Raw genomic sequence first — 17,466 nt, forward strand, 5'->3', positions numbered from 1 at the left:
CAAAACAGAGTGGACAACACCCAGAGTGGACCCCAGTGTAAGCTGTGGACTTGGGTCCATGGAGGTTCATCGATTGTAGCAAATGTACCCTCTGGCGGGGATGTGATAAGTGGGGGACGCTGTGCGTGGGGGGTGAGGGGTCCGGGGAGGAAGGGAACGCTCTGTTTTCCACTCAGTTTTGCTGTGAACCTAAAACTGTTCTAAACAATAAAGTATTTTTTTTTAATTCATGGATTTAGCAAATGGGGATTTTCACAAACATTTGACATTGATTGCGAACTTACACACCCTCCAGACATTTCATTCAATTCACAAATTTAATACAGCAGATCCTCTTAAAACTCTACACATATTACGTATGCAAAATACCATGATTCCAAAGCTGTTTTAATAGCCTCACTTCAAAACCTGTTATAAAGGTGCTAATACTGTGGATTTCACTTGGTCTCTTATCCTGAATTCCACACCTTTCTGGGGTGCCAATTTTGACACCTTCCTAGGATTTCAGTGATTTCACCAAATCCTATTTTTACCTTACTAGGGATTTTAACAATCTTACCAGACCGACAGAAGAAGAAAAGGAAACACCTCAAAGCCCTGGGGGTGCCAATTCGGGGTGGCTGAAGAACTGACTCTGGATCAGGGTGTGAGCCTGTGTTGCAAAGTCCAAGGAGAAGAAATCAAATACGGAGCTTCCTTTTTATAATTAAACTTTCTGTGTTACTTCTGCAAGACTTTTTCAGTCCATGTCCTTTGGGAAGGTTTTCAGTCTTGCAGCATTGAATTCTCCCCCTAACATGAGATGAATTCACATCCTGCTTGGCCAGCGTTGCATAATCTGTTGTCACCGTGATGTATTGACCCGATCTGTCAGCATTATTAAAAATGTGCGTCTCCTTGCTGGTGTTGTACCATAACTTCTAGGGGCCATCTTGAAGTTTTGTCACCCAGGGGATGCAGTCACTGCTTCTCCCTGGGACCACTGGGGACACAGGGGCCCCTGCTCTACTCAGTTGTCCTGGGTGACCCCAGGGCTGAGATGCCCTATTCTGGGACAATGCCTGCTTTTTCCCAGATTGGCTGACGCAGAGTTCCCTGCATTTATTCTTTCCTGCTCTCACAGAGAGAAAGAAGCACATCTCTATCCTTCGTGAACAGATACAGAATTAGTAGAAGAAACAAAAGACCTATTTATACGAAATGCCCTACTTACTAAAGTCAATACAGATTAACATATCCCATTATATTCATCTTCCTTTTGATCTACTGACCACTCCTCTGTGCACTTTTAAAGTTTTTTGAGTATTGCAATGAATCCACATTCTCTCTCTGGCTCAACCTGTTCTAATTAATCCCCAAATTGTCAAGCCTTGGCCCGGGAGCCCCGTGTTTTGGCTCCCTTGTCCTTGCAGCACTGCCCCTGAGATTCCTGCTTTCTGGCAACAACAAGATGTTCCAGACCCATCGTGATTTTTTCTTCCTGCCTCAAGATACGGAATCAGCTGTCCTCCATGGAATCCTCATTGCTGTTAGTGGAGCATGAAACCGGAGAGCACAACCTAGGTGAGAAGGGGGAGAGAAGGGGGTTGGGGGCACGACTGCCGCCTTGGTGGTGAACAGACCAAAAAAAAACCCACACGCATCGTTAAGTAATACGTTCGTATTCCTCTTTCCAGCTCCATGCAATGTGCCTTGTAGTTTCTGTCACGTTTTCTCGCACTATGAGTCTTCAGTGTCCACTAGTCCTTTCTGAACAATGAGCCATAAATTCAGCTCTCACCTTTCCTCCCCACCCCTTCCTGCAAGAGGAAGGGAGCTCGACAGAGATTTATTTCCCCAGCGATGGGAATCGTGCCACCCCCTGACCCTTAGAAGGGTGTGCTGCCCAAAGTGATTTGGTTTTCAACTGTGTTCTCCATTGTAACTTCCAGGAGAAAGGGAGCAGGGGACGTGATCAGCGTTGTGTTTTACTAGGTGTGTTTGCTGGTAACTGGGTCGAGGATGGTTTTGAGAATGGACAGGATAGAGGTAGGAAGATCGTTGAAGAGTTGGTTGGGACAGTTCAGAACAAGAGCCTTAAACCAAGGAAGCGACGGGGATTGGGGATTATTCGGTGTCTGGATAGAAGAGAGAAGAGTGTGTCCCACGTGTCTGGTTCTTGTCTCTGCGAGGATAGTGGCACAAGCTGCTAAGTGAGAGAGAAAACGAAGTGGAAATAGAGACCTGTGAGTAGCCTGGGGAGAGTTTGGCTTTGGCCTGTTGAGTTTGAGGTGTTTCCAGATGGAAACGTCCAACAGTGAGTTGGACACATGGGTCAGAATTTCTAACAGGAACCACAGGCAGAGAAAGCCTCCCACGCTAAAGGCAGGTGGTTTGGGGCTGTCTGTTGCCAAGGGATGTTCTCCGGGGCCGTCAGCAGCCCAGGCTGTTGGCTTACACTGCTCAGGAAGACTTGGAGACTCTTCTGTTTTTCTAATTCTCATTTTGTCTGAGTCCTTGCCAGGAATCCCTGATGTTTTTACTTAACACCAGTGCTCCAACCAAAATTAGCAAATAGCCCAAGAGGTTGGGACCCAGAGAAGGGGCTGACCACTTTTCCCCATTGCGAACCCTAGGTGACAAGGTAACGGTGATGGGGACTCAGAACCAAGATGACAGAGGATTTAGAGCAAGCCCTGGCCATTCCAGAAGATGGTCTCTGCCTCCCCAGGTTCTTCTGGTAGATTCTGGAGCCTCTGGAGGAATCACACAGGTGAGGAATAGAGGTGGGCTTTGCAGAGAAAGGACCCTCTCCCACCCCAAGCAGCCATGCTGGTGGTGCTTACAGTGGGGCGTGTCTGGCCTGAGTGTCACCTGCCCCCAGGACTCAGCCTTGGCCAAAGCAGTGGCTGGGCCCACACTCAGGGGACACCGCCTTCTTTCCCAGGACTGCAGGACGGCGCTCGTCTGGGAGTGCTCGAACCGAGACCGGCGCTAGGCAGCCTCTTTCCACTCAGGCTGGCTGGACACGGCAACTTGGATCTCTGTTGTTTACCTAATCTAGTGTTGGATTATTCCCGCCCCCTTTCCTGATTATAAGAAATTGCCAAATGTAATCAACCCCCTCACCCTCATCACTGTTCTCCACTCTGAGCCAGAGAAAGTCAGACCTAGAGAAGGATCGCTCACTCCTCAGGCTACCAGCTAGTCCACAGCCCTGCTTTCAGTCTCCTCTCACCTTTCCCCAACACGAACACAGCCTAGTGAGTTCTGTGTCCTCACACACCCCACTCACCCCACACACCCCTGTTCCCATCTCCTCACACACCCCACTCACCCCACACACCCCTGTTCCCATCTCCCTGCCTGTGTCGCCCTTCCTTTCCCGTTTCTTTATACCTGTTGGGGTCTCCCCCATCCTTCGGGGCTGAGCTAGACTCCATTGCAACCCACAGTGATGGGTCCCCAGCAACTCTCGAGACCAAAGTAGCGTGTGACTCAGACCCTGCCTCCCAACAGCTTGCGCAGATGGAGGCACAACATGTACCTTAAAAATGACAACTATAATTTGGGAGGAGTAAGAAAGACTCCAGGGTGTTTAGAGGAAAACCCCACGTACACTTAGCCTGTTACTTTCTTTATCTCTCGCGGGAGCTTTTGCCTGTTACCTCACTGTCACCGTACCTCCACCCCGCCACCCCAGCCCCCTCTTCCTGCCTGGGTTGGGGTATGGGCTAGAGTTGGCCCCAAAGTTTCCAGCTGCTTCCTGAGGTTGTTGGAAAGGACGGTTTTTGCTGTGTTAAGAGAGTTGGGGAGTGATGTAAGTCTGACCCGCTAGCACCCAGAAAGAGTGCACGTCTTTCCTGAGACTTAGGCCCTCCTCTGTGAAACACCTACCTCATTCTGTGAGGGGAGGCAATCAGGTCACTTACACGGAGCAGCGAGTATCCAGCACGTGGTCCTTATGTGACAGATCCGAGCCAGCGTTCCTGGGTTAGTACATTCCATCCCTCGCATAGATACAGGTTCTGCATCCATCAGCTCTAAACTAGGAAGGTCCCTCATGGCTTCATTTCACAAATGTCAGCTGGGAAGAGGGTCAAGGTCTTCAGAGCCAGAGACAGTATAGGAATTGCTAGTGACACCCGTGACTGTCTGCCTCTTGCATGGTGGCCGTCTTGAGCTCGGCTGGTGCAGACACAGCTGAGGCAAAAGTTGATCGATCTCCCTCCACTTTCCCTCCCTCCCTCCGACCCCCCCCCCACCCAGCCCTTCTAGTCCCACTACCACACACAAAAGCCCTTGATTCTCTGCCCCTGCAAAGGAAATGCATGGACAAAGATGATCATACAACTGTTGACAAAATAAACCCTCAATCTTCAATTATTGGGGAACAATTTAACTATGGCACCAAAAAAAAAAAAAAACCTGATAGGAGACTACAGACATTAGAATGGATCAATGTGAGAGTATGGAAACATGTTTATAAGCTAGTTCTAAGCAAAATAAGCAGAACACAAAATTGTTTATAAAACACTGATTAGAACTAAGTTAAAAAATGTGTATTTCTCTGAGTAAAGATTGGAAAGAGGCACAGACAAATGAAAATAATTGTGTAAGAAGAGTCGGAAGGATTGCGCACTGGAGTGGTTTTTTCCCTTCAAATGATGTTAGTAATAAAAATGTCATATAAAATTAAAATGCCGTATAAGTTCATGGCAAACTGCTCATAGCTTGTGGTTACCTTCCCCTTGTTATTGTTTGGAGCTGAAAGAAGTCTGTTGGGAAGGAGACCTCTTGAATCAAAGAGGCAAGTCCAGGAGGTGAGGTGTTGAGAAGGGCAGTGTGGAGCCAGCTCTCTGCTCCCCTAACACCTGGTATGTCCCCTCACAGGGCTCGAGAATTCTGGGGCCCTGGTGGCCATAGAGACCACCACACTTCTGGGCTCCTCCCATGAGCCAGGTACCCAGAGGTCAAGAGGAAAATGAGAGATGGTGGCATGGAGGAGACAGGTAGACCAGGCTCCATCCAGGCTATGGTGTTACAAGGGCAGGAAGCAAGTCACTGAGGTCTCAAGAGGTAAGGATTTTGACACAGGACGAAGAGCTCAGAGTGACTTGGGTGCGGTCCATGCTGGGAGGCAGAGTGCTCCAGGAGAGAAAGCATGGACTTTGCATCCTGAGTTTAGGTCCCAGCTCCATCACTTAACTACTCAGGTGATCTGCAGCAAGCTAGTAATCTCCCCATGCCTTAGTTTCCTCATCTGTGAAATGGGAATGAATAATCCCAACCTCACTTAATCCTCCTGAGTACTGAGAGGCAAAGGACACGGTGCCTGCATATGGTTGACACTCAGTAAATACTGGTTTTCAGCAGTTGTTTTTGGAGCTGCAGGGGAACCCAAGGCTCGCTCTCTCCAAGCCCATGATGCTCCCACTGAACCACATGAATCAGGGCAAGAGGCGTAGAAACCCCAGCAGTTCCCAGGAGATTGCAGGGTGTGTGTGGCCCAGAAAACTCACTCTGGGTGTGGCTCTGGATTTTCACTGCACACTTGTTCATGTCTTACTATCATCTGTGTCAGCCTCAGTATCACAAGAACCCTAAATCTGTCCCCACAGAGTTGGGTAATGCCTCTCAGAAGGATTTTGCCCTTTGGGGTTGATAAAAGTCAGGGGTGGGGAGCGGTGTCCCCATGCAAGCTCTCTGATCAAAGTCAAAGGGATATATTGCAACCTGTCTTGACCAACAAAGGTGCCAATCCAAGAGCTGAATTGTGAAACGGCTAGAGGCGTCTCCACACATGCCATGTGTTGGATTGGGACTCAGGACCCTGGAGCTGGATTCATATTCTGGTGCCACCGTGTATTTCGTGTCCTCAGGCAAGTACCTTGTCCTCTGAGCTGCAGAATCCTCAGGGGCAGAGTGAGGGCTTTGGGCCTGATGAGCGGCTTTCACACCCATGCGCAGTGGGATCTCCAGGAGACCTATCGGAACCAAACCACAAGATGCCCAGGCACCCAGAAAGTCTAAGTTCATTGGTGTGGCTTGAGGTTTGGGCGTGGGGATTGCTTTCAAGTTCCCTAGATCACCTTTTTCCAAAGTTGGCTGCACCTTGGAGTCACGTGGGGCATTTTAAAGATTTCTGATGGCGTGTGTCCCACACCCAGCGACTCTGACATAGTTAAGCAGTTGCTGTGGGGTGAAGTCTGGACATCGGTGGGTTTCAGAGCTCTGTAGGTGATCCTAATGCACAGCAAAAACACACGTCACCTGGAAACATCTGACAGGAGGACTGCATTACTCCGGCCCTGCTTCTGCGGCTTTGTCAGACTCTCATTCCTGCTCAGAAAGGGCCCTGGTGGGCTCGGGGACAGGAGTGGCCAGCAATGCCCGGGGCAGTTTCGAAGCTGAGATCCCTGGGATGGGCAGATGGCCCCAGGAAAGAGCCGGCTGGACACAGGCTGCGACCGGCCATGCGCTCGTGGCCATTACGCCTCCAGGAACACCCGCAGACACGCAGGAGAGAGAAGGGCAAGAGCAGCAAATGCGGCTAATGCTGGAGACTCGGGGTTTGGGTCTCGGTGTGGACACTGGGGGATCCCGGATGAGTCCCTCTCCCTCTCCACTGACTCGTTTTCTTCATACGTATTTCCCACCATTTATCAAGCCCTCTGCTGAGCCCTGAAGAGAAAAGATGAATTGGTGTAGGGCCAGCTGGAAAGGGCACAGGAGGGGAGCAGTCAGGCAGAGGCTCGGGGCTGTAAAGGGTGGGATGACAGGGGTGCAGGGAGGGGGCTGGCGGGGCCAAGTCTCCCCTCGTGAGCGACACTCAGGAGCTTGGGCCTCATCCTGGTGACCCTCTTTGCCACACATATGAGCATCGCAGTCGCAGGACGAACGGTGCTGCCCTCTGCCTCCACCTGCTGTCACGGGACCCCACTTCAAGGTACCATAATTCTGGGTGCGGGGACAGAGCCCCAGAGAGCAGTCTCCAGGCTCTCGGCCTCACGTGGAAAGGTGCTGGCTCGGGTACTGGATGGCCATTGGCTGTGACTGGTTGGCCGTCAGCTGTAACCGGTTAGCCAATTGGCCACTGATGTAACTGCTGCGCCTGCGCTGGTTGGTTGGTTGGTGGTCAGGCAGAGAAGCAGGCGGCCGGTTGCGGGTCAGGCGGCTCCTGCTTCCTGTGTGTCCAACCCAGCGGGCAGCGAGACTATAGTGGTATGACTCCCGTATCTATGGCTCCGGGGGTGTTCCTTTTTGGCTTCCCCATATCCTGCGTTCTCATGCGGGGAGCAGGACTAGAGACCCCTCATGACACGGGGTCCCCAGGGGTATCCGTGCGGGCACTGTGTGCCTGCCCCACTCCTGCTGGGCCTTTCTCCCAGCCCCTGTGGAGGTGTCCACTGCCAAGTGCTCCCCAGAGCCCAGGCAGGGCCCCTGGCCCCTGTGGATGGCATCTCCGAGCGGTACCCCTCACGTGGGCCTCAGCCCGAGCGGCCTGCCCTCCGGGTCTGATGGAGCGCTTAGGGAAAGCACTCCATCCCTGAGTCTGGTGGCCTTCCTGCAGGGATTCCCCAGAGGTGCCCGAGGCCACCCTAAGCCCTGCCTTTACCCTTTCTTCCTTTAGGACGAGTCCTTCCCAGGAGGCTTCATGGGCCCTTCTAGAAATGGGCCCCAGCAGACCCCCAGCACCCAGAATCCTGGGACCCACACGTGCAGCTGGCACCAGGGAGCCTTCCAGACAGGACGGTAGGCTAGAGAGTGATGTCTACTTTCTTTTGTAGAAAAAAAAAAAAAACATGGAAAACTGAAAATTCATTTGTCATCCTTGGGTAAATTCCACAACAGCCACCTTCAGCTGTTAGTGCTTTGCGATTTAAAAGTATGTTCACCTCCGTTTTCTCGAGAGCTTCACAACTAGCCTGTGAGGCAGGAGTTGGTACCATCTTCATTTCACAAATGAGTGAGTCAAGCTCAGAGAGGTTAGGTGATTTGCCCAGGGTTGCACAGCTAGGACAAAGAATCCCAGTCTAACCTCCTTGGCTCCGAAAAACTGGCTCCATCAAGCTGCTGACAGCATTCCTTAAACTATGAAGTGTTACACAATGTCCAGCATTAATGAATATTATCACTTCCACCACGTGGAGCTTGGCTTGACGCCCCAGAGCAGCCTGCACTTCAGCCCTGCGGCACCACACACACTCCTTTCCATTCGTCTGTCCCCATCAGGTGTGAGAAGAGTCATCGTGAGACTCTCATGGCTAGGGCTCCCTGCGAGTCCCCCTCTGGCTTCACAGAAGTCTTTTACTGTCTGGCAGCCCTGATCCAAATGTGTAGACACAGGTCCTGCCAGCTGCCCACCTCTGCTCCAAAAGCTATGCTCTGGGCATGGGACACATGTGGGACGGATGACGGCAGCCTGGCTGGCGCGTCGTGAGGCTCGGAGGTGACAGGCGCTGGGGGCGTAGGCACCTCGGGCTCAGAGCCACTCAGGCGTCTTGGGTATAGCCTTTGCGTTTTCCCCAAGGTTGGCTTTTGCTGGAACATGAATTCCTGTTTCTCAAGTGTTGGGAGAGATGGGGTAATGCAGAAGACAGAGGAAAGTGGGGGCGGAGGGGCTCTGAGGTTTGGGGAAGTCAAATACTCCCTAGGAAACATTTCAATGCGTAAAAAGCTGAGAAACATATGGATTGCGTTTTCCCAAAGAGTACACATGGACTGAAAAATTAAAGGGAAGGGTGGGCGTGGGTTTTTTTGTTTTGGGATAATTGGGTGTTTTTCCCCCAAAGCATATTTGGGGGAATTTTACTGGCAGCCAATTTACTGGCAGCCAGAACGCTTAAAACATCCTGAGATATTAACCAGACATGGAGTCATCTGAGTGACCTGTCACCCAGCTCGGCAGGTTTGTTAGATGTATGCCCTTCCCTGTTTCTGAACACACACACGTTCCTGCCTCGCTCACCCCCAGAGACTGCCTATATATATTGGGAAATGATGGTTGCAGGTATTCCCCTTGCCAGCTGGCACCCTTTGGCTGTGGTCTGTAGGGCTGCTTGCCTGGGCTCATCCACTGGGAGCTCCCGAACATTGCCTAAAAGTCCAGCAGGGAGCAGTGAGTCTGGCCTTTGTACCTCTCTGTGTTGCAGTTTCCTCATCTGACAAATGGGAATGATAACAACACTTACCTCCTATTTCATTACTGAGAATTACAGGGGTTCAGTCCACGCAAAATGCTTAGATCTGTGCCTTGCAAACTTTTAAGTGTTTGGCTCTCAAAAGATAATAACCGTAGTTGTTATTATATATGCTGTGTATTGTCAGTACCTGGAGTGGAGCCCTTTAAGTCAGGGCTTTATGATGGCAACAAAAGGATTCACTGCGATTCTTTTGTTTATTCAACACATATTTATTGAGGGCCTGCTGGTGAGAAGATGCCATTTTGAGCAAAGACCGGAGGGAGGTCAGGGTGTGAGCCACACACATATTCCAGGTGGAGGGGGGAAGGCTGTGCAAAACCCAGAGCCTTGTGTGTTTCTGGAGGAGCAAGAAGGCCGGCTGGGCCTGGGTGGAGTGGAGCAGAGCCTGGGGTGGGGGCAGGCATGGCAGGGCTTCCTCGGGGAGGGCTCTGGCGTCCACCCTGACGGGATGGAGAGCTCCTGGAGAGTTCTGACTTAAGATTTAACAGGACGGAGAGTGGACTGTGGGAAGCTGGGAGACCAGTTAGGAGCGAAATGGCAGCTCAGCCACCCTGTGTGATAAGAATGCACATGACCCACTGTTCCTGGGCACATTTGTTTGCCAGCCCCTGAAATGGCTGGCATGTGGGTAGCCCTGCGGGTCTCTCCAAGCCGGGCCTCTGCAACCACAGACTTGGGCATTGGGCTCTGGCTGTGGGGTCAGGGTTTCCTCTGTGCTGGTCATGGGGTGGGGGAGGCAGGGTAGGGAGTATTGTTAGTTTAAAGCATTTTGAACAGAAGTATCTATTTCTTCTTGCTTTTGTGTCCCACCTGGATTTAAATTAGGCGGCCCACCTCCACCCCCACAACAAAAGAAAGCAAAAATTCTCCACTCTCTTCTGACAACTGGACCTCAGCCACAGCGCACAGGCCTAACGACTTAGTCACGTAATGGCAGTGTGATGACTGCGTCTTATTTCGGATGAGAAAGGGGCGTGAAGCAGACAGGTGGCCTGGGTCCACTGGCCCTGAGGAATGTGGATTCACTGAGTCTTCCTGAGGGCGGTGTGGGTGGTAGGAAGGGCTGTGGGCTTCACGTCGGGCCTGGTGTCTCCTTCTGGCTCTGCCACTGGTAGCAGCTGGGCCTCCACAGAGCCCTTCCAAGGCACAGTCGCCCTTGAGACTCACAGTAACCCTGTGAAAGATGGAATGCCATTTTTTTCCCCACGCCAATTTCACACACACGGGACCCAGCCCAGAGACACTAAGAGATGTAAGACATACGTGTGAGAGAGGCAGGGTTTGAACCCAGGCTTCCTGACAACAAACTAAGCCCTACCATTGTTTTGTCGTATCACATGAACGCTAACCCCACGTAATCTGCGCCGCTCCTCCCGTTGAGCCCTCCCCTTGAATCTGGGTCAGCCCCGGGACTGTTTCGAGCTGTAATACCTGGGGAAGTTACACTGTGTAACCTCTGAGGCTGGGCCTCAAGAGAGCCATAGCTTCGCATAAGCCTTCAGCATTTGGAACCTCCACTCTTGAAAACCTGCTGCCATATAAGAAATCCAATTAACCTATGACCACCCCGCTGTGAAGTCCAAGCCCCATCGCGGGAGAGAGGCTACATGGTGAAGCATGGACAGACCTTCCAGGCCAGCCAAGCCCCAGCCAACACACGTGGAGAAGAGCCACCCGGCTGAGCCCAGCCTCAATTCCTGCTCCACAGAATCATGGGCAAATAAAAGAGTTACTGTTTTAAGCCACTAAGTGTTAGAGTAGTTTGGGGTAGCAAATAGGTCATCAAAATGGCAAGAGATAAGCAACAGTCAACTTGATCCATCTTTCCCTCCCTCCCTTCCTTCCCCCCACAGACGTTTATTAAGCGCCCTACTACATGGCAGGCCCTAGGCTAGGTGCTGATACAAAAATGAGCAGGGCAGCCCCTGACCTTGTGGACCCTCGTAGGCAGTTGGAGAGACCATGTGTAAACACATACCAGGTGAAAGGGATCGTGATCGTTACAAAGCCCAGAAAGGGCATAAACTCAGGAGCGCTCGACCCCACCTGGAGCTCGCAGGTCAGTGAAGACCGCACGAAGATGGCGCATGAATGAAATCTGAAAGAACGAGTAGGCATCTCAAATAGGCAAAGGCAGAGGGCCATTCCAGGCAGAGGAAAGACGCAAGAGTAGGACAGAGGCAGGAGGAGGGGTGCGTTGTGCTCCTCCTGGGAGCCAGGCATGTGCTAGGATTCAGCCAGCTGAGCAGCAAGCTATCTTTGTCCCCAGCCCCAGCGCTGGGCCAGCTTCACTTGCATTAACTGCCTTTTGTGTATCATGCAAATCATTCAATAAAATGCTGAGCAGGCTAAGGCCAGGCTAGAGGCACCCTGTATATGTCGGTTTCGGTCGGCCTGCTCCCTGCCACGCCCCTTGATACAATTACGCACTTTTCAAGAACTTCTGTTGAACCAGCTACAAGCCCATCTGTATTTGTCAGCTCAGGCTGCCATAACAAAAAACCAAAGACTGGGTCACTAAAGCAAGAGGTTTTGTTTCCTCACTGTTATGGCGACTGGAAGTCCAAGCATGGTTAGTGGGTTCTGGTGAGAACCTTCTTCCTGGTTGGCCGCCTTCTCACGTGTCCTCACGTGATAGAGAGAGTTCTGGGGTCTCATCCCATCCTGGGGGCCCTACCCCCCTGACCTCATCATCGAAGCCTAAGGAGCTCCCAACAGCCCCATCTCCAAATATCACACCGGGACTTAGGGCTTCCACATGGGAATTTGGGGAGAAAACAAACATTCACCCACAACACCGTCTAACCAGGTTATCATCTGGATAACATTCAGCTTGACCTTGAGGATACAATGAGAGTCTTCATTAAGGTCCATGTTTCAATCCAGAGTGTAATATCCCACTAATCCTCCAGTCTGGGGACCCCATAATTAAAGGAAATGAGACTATTTCCTCTGCTAAAAGTTTACAAATTGTGTGTTCAATAATCCTTTCAAAAGGTTTTGTCAAGGTTCAGGTCTGTCAGTTTTGAAACCTACCTCTTTTTCCATATTTAAAAAATTGGTTCAAAATCCCCCAGTCTCTTGGCACCTCCTGCCTTCCCCCAGACGTGTCAGAGGACCAAGCAGAGTTTGGGGATGTTTGCAGATTCTCTCCATGTTCTGGGATGTATCTGAAATAGTTTAAAGGTGCCAGACACTCCCTCCCTTGTGTGACAGGATAATTTCTCCAAATGTTAACGTGGGTGTTTTCTCCTGTTTAAATGTCTTGGTCCCAAGATTGATGACGGTAGCTGAGTCCTTATGTGTTTCTCTAGCCATGTGGGAGTTTTGTACAATGAGGCCAAAAATAGAAGTACCCACTTGCTTGTCTATTTCTGGCATTGGTTGAAGAGATTATGATATATATTTGTAATAGCAACTGGAAGAATAAGGGACAGAATTCCCTGAGGCCAAAAAAAAGTCATCAGTCAGAGTGGGAGGGATCAGGACTAGTCAGTGCTGGCGAAGCGGTCAGACCTGGGTCGATGGCAGCATGGGATCCTTGGAGAGGCTCGGGACACAGATATCAGGGCGCCCCATCTCAGCAACGGTTTCCACACCCCACACATGGCATTGAAACAGAGAGAACCTTCAGGGAACCAGGAAGATATCCGCCACAACCATAATGATCTGGAGCTGTGTGATCTTGGGCAAGTTCCTGAATCTCTCTGGGTCTCAGTTTCTTCATCTGTAAATTGGGGGCATTCACATCACTTGTCTCAGGATTGTTATGAGGGTTGAATGAGTTCATACATGTAAATATTTAGAACAGTGCCTGGTGCATAGTGATGATGATGACAGGATTGGTTGTGCAGAGGTGCAGCCCCTGGATTCTGGGGAAAGGAGGAGCCTTGGTAATAAATTGAGTTTCCTGCGAAGCTGGCAGGGTAGGAACTTGGAGTCAGGTTAAAGTCAATGAAGAAAGTAGAGAAATGTGACCTTCCTTGCCCACCTGAATTCCGGAACCAAGATTCTCATCTGTTACTCTCTCTCACTCCAGGTCAGGTTGCAATTTCCTCTTGAAATTATTTGTTTTCCCCTTTATGGAGCAGATAGCATCTGAGTGAGCTCTGACTTCCACTAACATTTGCCACTTTCCCCAAGCAGGGGGTCTACCCCTTTCTTATTCATCTTTCTTATTCATCTTCCAAACAAAACTAAAAAAAGAAAAAGAAACAGTGACAGACAAAATGCCCCCCCAAAGATGTTCACATCCTAATCCCCAGAACCCGTGAATGTATGTTATGTGGCAGTGAGGATGTAGGTGGAATTAAGGTTGCTAACCAGCTGCCCATGAAATAGGGAGATTATTCTGGATTCTCTGGATGGGCCAACGTAATCACCAGGGTCCTTAAAAGGGAAAGAGGGAGGCAGAAGCGGCCAGAGAAGTGTGACAGGAGAAGGACTCCACCAGCCATTGCTGGCTTTGAGGATGGAAGGAGAGGGCACAAACCAAGCAATGTGAGAAGCCTCTTGGCAGGTAGAAAGGGCAAGGAAACAGCTTCTCGCCTAGCGCCTCCAGACAGGGTGCAGCCCTGCAGCCCCTTGTCTTTAGCCTGTGACAGCCACGTCAGACTTCTGATCGCCCCGAGCACGAGGTTAGGCTTTGTGTTCTTTGAAGCCACTAAATTTGTGGTAATTTGTTACACAGCCATGGGAAACAAATATACAAGCAAACAATAATAATAATAAACAATAAACAATCAAACAAAAACACTTGTTTTTGCAAAGCTCAGCTTTAGCTTTCCTGACACTCTTCCGAAAGTGTTGTTGCCTTTCTCCTGAGTTTGTCCTTGTTTCCGGCTCCTCGTCCCAGGGCTGATGACATGTGTTCTGTTACATGAAGAGCTTTTTGGAGAGCACCCCATCCCGTTAATTTAGACACGTCCCTTATCTTCGCTGAGGTTACACTTTCGGGGTTTTCTAGCATCATATTTCTTTTTCACATCACTGGGGACATGCCCGCCTCCTTGGGGCCTGCAAAATCCTTGCCTAAGGCCTGGTACACGTGACTGACTAGTTAAGATGCTGTGCCCGGTGCTAAGGACACCAAGATACAAAGTCACTCACAAGTAGCTTATAATCTTACGGCCGGCACCATATGAAATGGCCTTTTTTTAAAAAAAAAAAAAGATTTAAAAAAGACAAGATCAGTAATAATTCCACACACAGTTCAACCTCAGGCAAGAGAAGACTTGTAAATAACTACATGTGTGAGAAATGCACAGCAAGAAACAGAAACAAGGAGAAGAGGAGTCATGATGGAGGGGGACAAAAAATAAGACGAGTGAGGAGAAGTGCTCTGAAGAAGAGAAAGCGAAGCCCTGTCACAGCGAGCTCCGGGAGCCACTTAGATTGGTGGCCAGGAAGGTGACTGGTGCGCCCCTCGCAGGAGTTTGGCCTGTTCCCAGGGAGCTGGGGAACACTTCAGGCCCGGAGGAGGGGACCCACTTACTTTGTCACTTGCTCCCTCTCGGGGAGGGCTGCAGGGGTCAGTCCAGAGACCAGTCAGTTAGAGAAGGTGCTTGCGGCCCACGCATGGGACGGTGGTGGCCTAGACACAGGCCGTGACCGTGGCGTGGGGAAGAGTGGAGGTTTTTAGGCTGCAGAACCAGCAGGACATTTTGGTGACTGGATAGGTAGGGGGAGGGACAGGAAAGAGGGGGATATCAGGGAAGAGTCTGGGTTCAGTGTTACGGGACTAGACAGTCACGCCACTCCTCAAGGTGGGGGACCCAAGAAGACGGGCAGATTGGGCAGCCAGACACGTGGGTAAAGGGGAATGGAGGAGGCCATTAACCGCAGTTCTGGAAATGCTGACTATGACAGCTGGTCTGCAAAAAACGGCCCCCAGTGACACAGACGTCCCAGTACTCAAAACCTGCATAGCACCTTGTCCCTGAATCCAGGCCGGGGCTGAAGCTCTCTTTAACCAATAGGCTTTGGCTCTTGGTTTTGGAGAGGAGGAGTATGTATATAAATGGTTTTTCATTGTAGTAAAATGCACACAACATAAAATTTACCATCTCTTAACCCTTTTGAAGTGTACAGTTCAGTGGCATTAAGTCCATTCCACATTGTTGTGCTACCGTCACCGCCATCCATCCATAGAACTCTTTTCATCTTCCCAAACTGACGCTCTGTACCATTAAATAGTACTTCTCCATCTCCCTCTTCACCCCGGCCCCTGGCGTCCATCATTCTACTTTCTGTCTCTGTGAATTTGAGTACTGCAAGGACCTCCTATAAGTAGAACGAACCATACACCATTTGTCCTTTGCGACTGGCTTATGTCACTCAGCATAATATCTTCCAGGCTCATCAATGTTGTAGCGCACGTCAGGATTTCCTTCCTTTTTAAGGCGGAATAATATCCCATTGTACCACATTTTGTTTATCCATTCATCCACTAATGGACACTTGGGTTGTTTCCACCTTTTGGATATTGTGAATGATATTGCTGCGATCGTGGGTGTGCAAATATCTCTTCAAGTTTTCAGTTCTTTGGGGTATAAACCCAGAGGTGGAATTGCTGGGTCATATAGTAATTCTATTTTTAATTTTTTGAGGAACTGCTATACTGCTTTCCATGGTGGCTGCACCATTTCACGTTCCCACCAACAGCGGACAAGCGTTCCAGTTTCTCCACATCCTCTCCATCACTTATTATTTTCTGTGTTTCGGGTTTTTGTTTTGAGACAAGGCATCCCAGGCACTGGGTGTGAGGTATTACCTCACGTTTGTAAGCGGCTCCTGTCTTAAGCATCTGCATCCTGGGTTGGTTTGCTGCGCAGCAGTGGACAACCAGGGCACGGAGTTCACCGCCGGGCGCTTCCCTGGCTGTTTGGCCAGCAGGGACTCTGAGACAGCACACTCAGCTCCTCAGAAGATCTGCCATCCCTCCTTCCCAATTTCTTGTGCGTGGTCAGCATTAAGTCTAGAGCAGCTGCCCCCTGAAGAGAACATGGGGAAAGTACGTTGCGAATTCCCCCAGCGCTGTTTGCAGACGACTGAGACGCCCCTCCTCCCTTGGCTTCATGTGACCTTGTGGGGTTGGCTCCACAGGTGACCTGTGTAGGAAATACCTGGAACCCCTCCTTCAAGACTAAGGCGGTGGCTGGCTACCCTCACAGACAACTGTCTAAGAGCATGCCCGACTCCATCTCACGCGCCCGAGGCCTTGTTCACACGTGTATCTTTCCAGTCCCTTCCACATTCACACGTTCTAGTACAAGGTCACATGTGACCGACACACGTTATGATGAAGCACAACCAAGGCCAGGCAAGGACAGTCCATCGACCTGCCCTGGAGCCCGCAGCACGCCTGAAAGCTGGGAGGAAGGGGGGCTCATCCAGATTGAAATGGAAGTGAGGAAGGTCCTGGGCACCGGGGTCACTTGGGAGGCTGGCACAAATCTTTTTGTTCAGGCCACTTCTCATGCCAATTAAACCAGAATCTCTGCATGTGGAACCCAGGCCTCCGTATTGACTGGTGATTCCCACACGGGCAGCCAAGTGTGAGAGCCAAAGACCTTCATCCATCATCGAACATGGGCCTGCAGTGGAGACACTTTTTTTTTAATTACAGCAAAATTTGCGTAACACAAAATTAACCATTTTAAAGTGTGCAATCCAGTAGCATCTACTGTATTCACTATGTTGTATAACCACCACCTCTATCTAGCTCGAAAACCTTGATATCACTTCCAAAGGACACCTGTACGTGTTCAGCAGTCACTCCTTCAGCCCCCCGACCACCACTGCTCTGCCTTCTGTTTCTGTGGATTTACCTGACCAGGGTATTTCATATAAATGGAACCATCCAATATGTGACCTTTTGTTTCTGACTTCTTGCACTTCACGTAAGTTCATCGTGGCATGGATCAGAACTCCACTCCTTCTTATGGCTGAGTAATATTCCATGGTGTGGTTAGACCACATTTGGTTGATCCTTTCATCAGTTGCGGGGCATTTGGGTTGTTCCCACATTTTAGCTATGGTGAGTCATGCTGCTATGAACATTCATGTGCAAGTTTTTGTTTGAGTATCTGTTTTTGATTCTTTGGGGTGTATATCTAAGAGTGGAATTGCTGGGTCATTATGGTAAGTCTATGTTTCACTTTTTGATGAACTGCCAAACTGTCTTCCACAGCTGCTGTACTACTTTACATTTCCACCGGCAACGTCTGAGGGTTCCTATTTCTCCACATCCTCACCAGCGCTATTATTTTTTCATTTTTCA

General features: G+C 50.2%; 1 long non-coding RNA gene across 1 annotated transcript; it reads left to right on the forward strand.

The window, feature by feature from the left end:
- Nucleotides 1-545: 545 nt before the first annotated feature.
- LOC117014616 (uncharacterized) lies at nucleotides 546-7,732 on the forward strand. Its single transcript, XR_004421552.1, has 3 exons — nucleotides 546-1,563; nucleotides 2,616-2,752; nucleotides 5,734-7,732. It is a non-coding gene; the product is annotated as an uncharacterized LOC117014616 (long non-coding RNA).
- The last annotated feature ends 9,734 nt before the right edge of the window (nucleotides 7,733-17,466 follow it).

Source organism: Rhinolophus ferrumequinum, chromosome 22 (assembly GCF_004115265.2).
Source record: "Rhinolophus ferrumequinum isolate MPI-CBG mRhiFer1 chromosome 22, mRhiFer1_v1.p, whole genome shotgun sequence".
NCBI lineage: Eukaryota > Metazoa > Chordata > Mammalia > Chiroptera > Rhinolophidae > Rhinolophus > Rhinolophus ferrumequinum.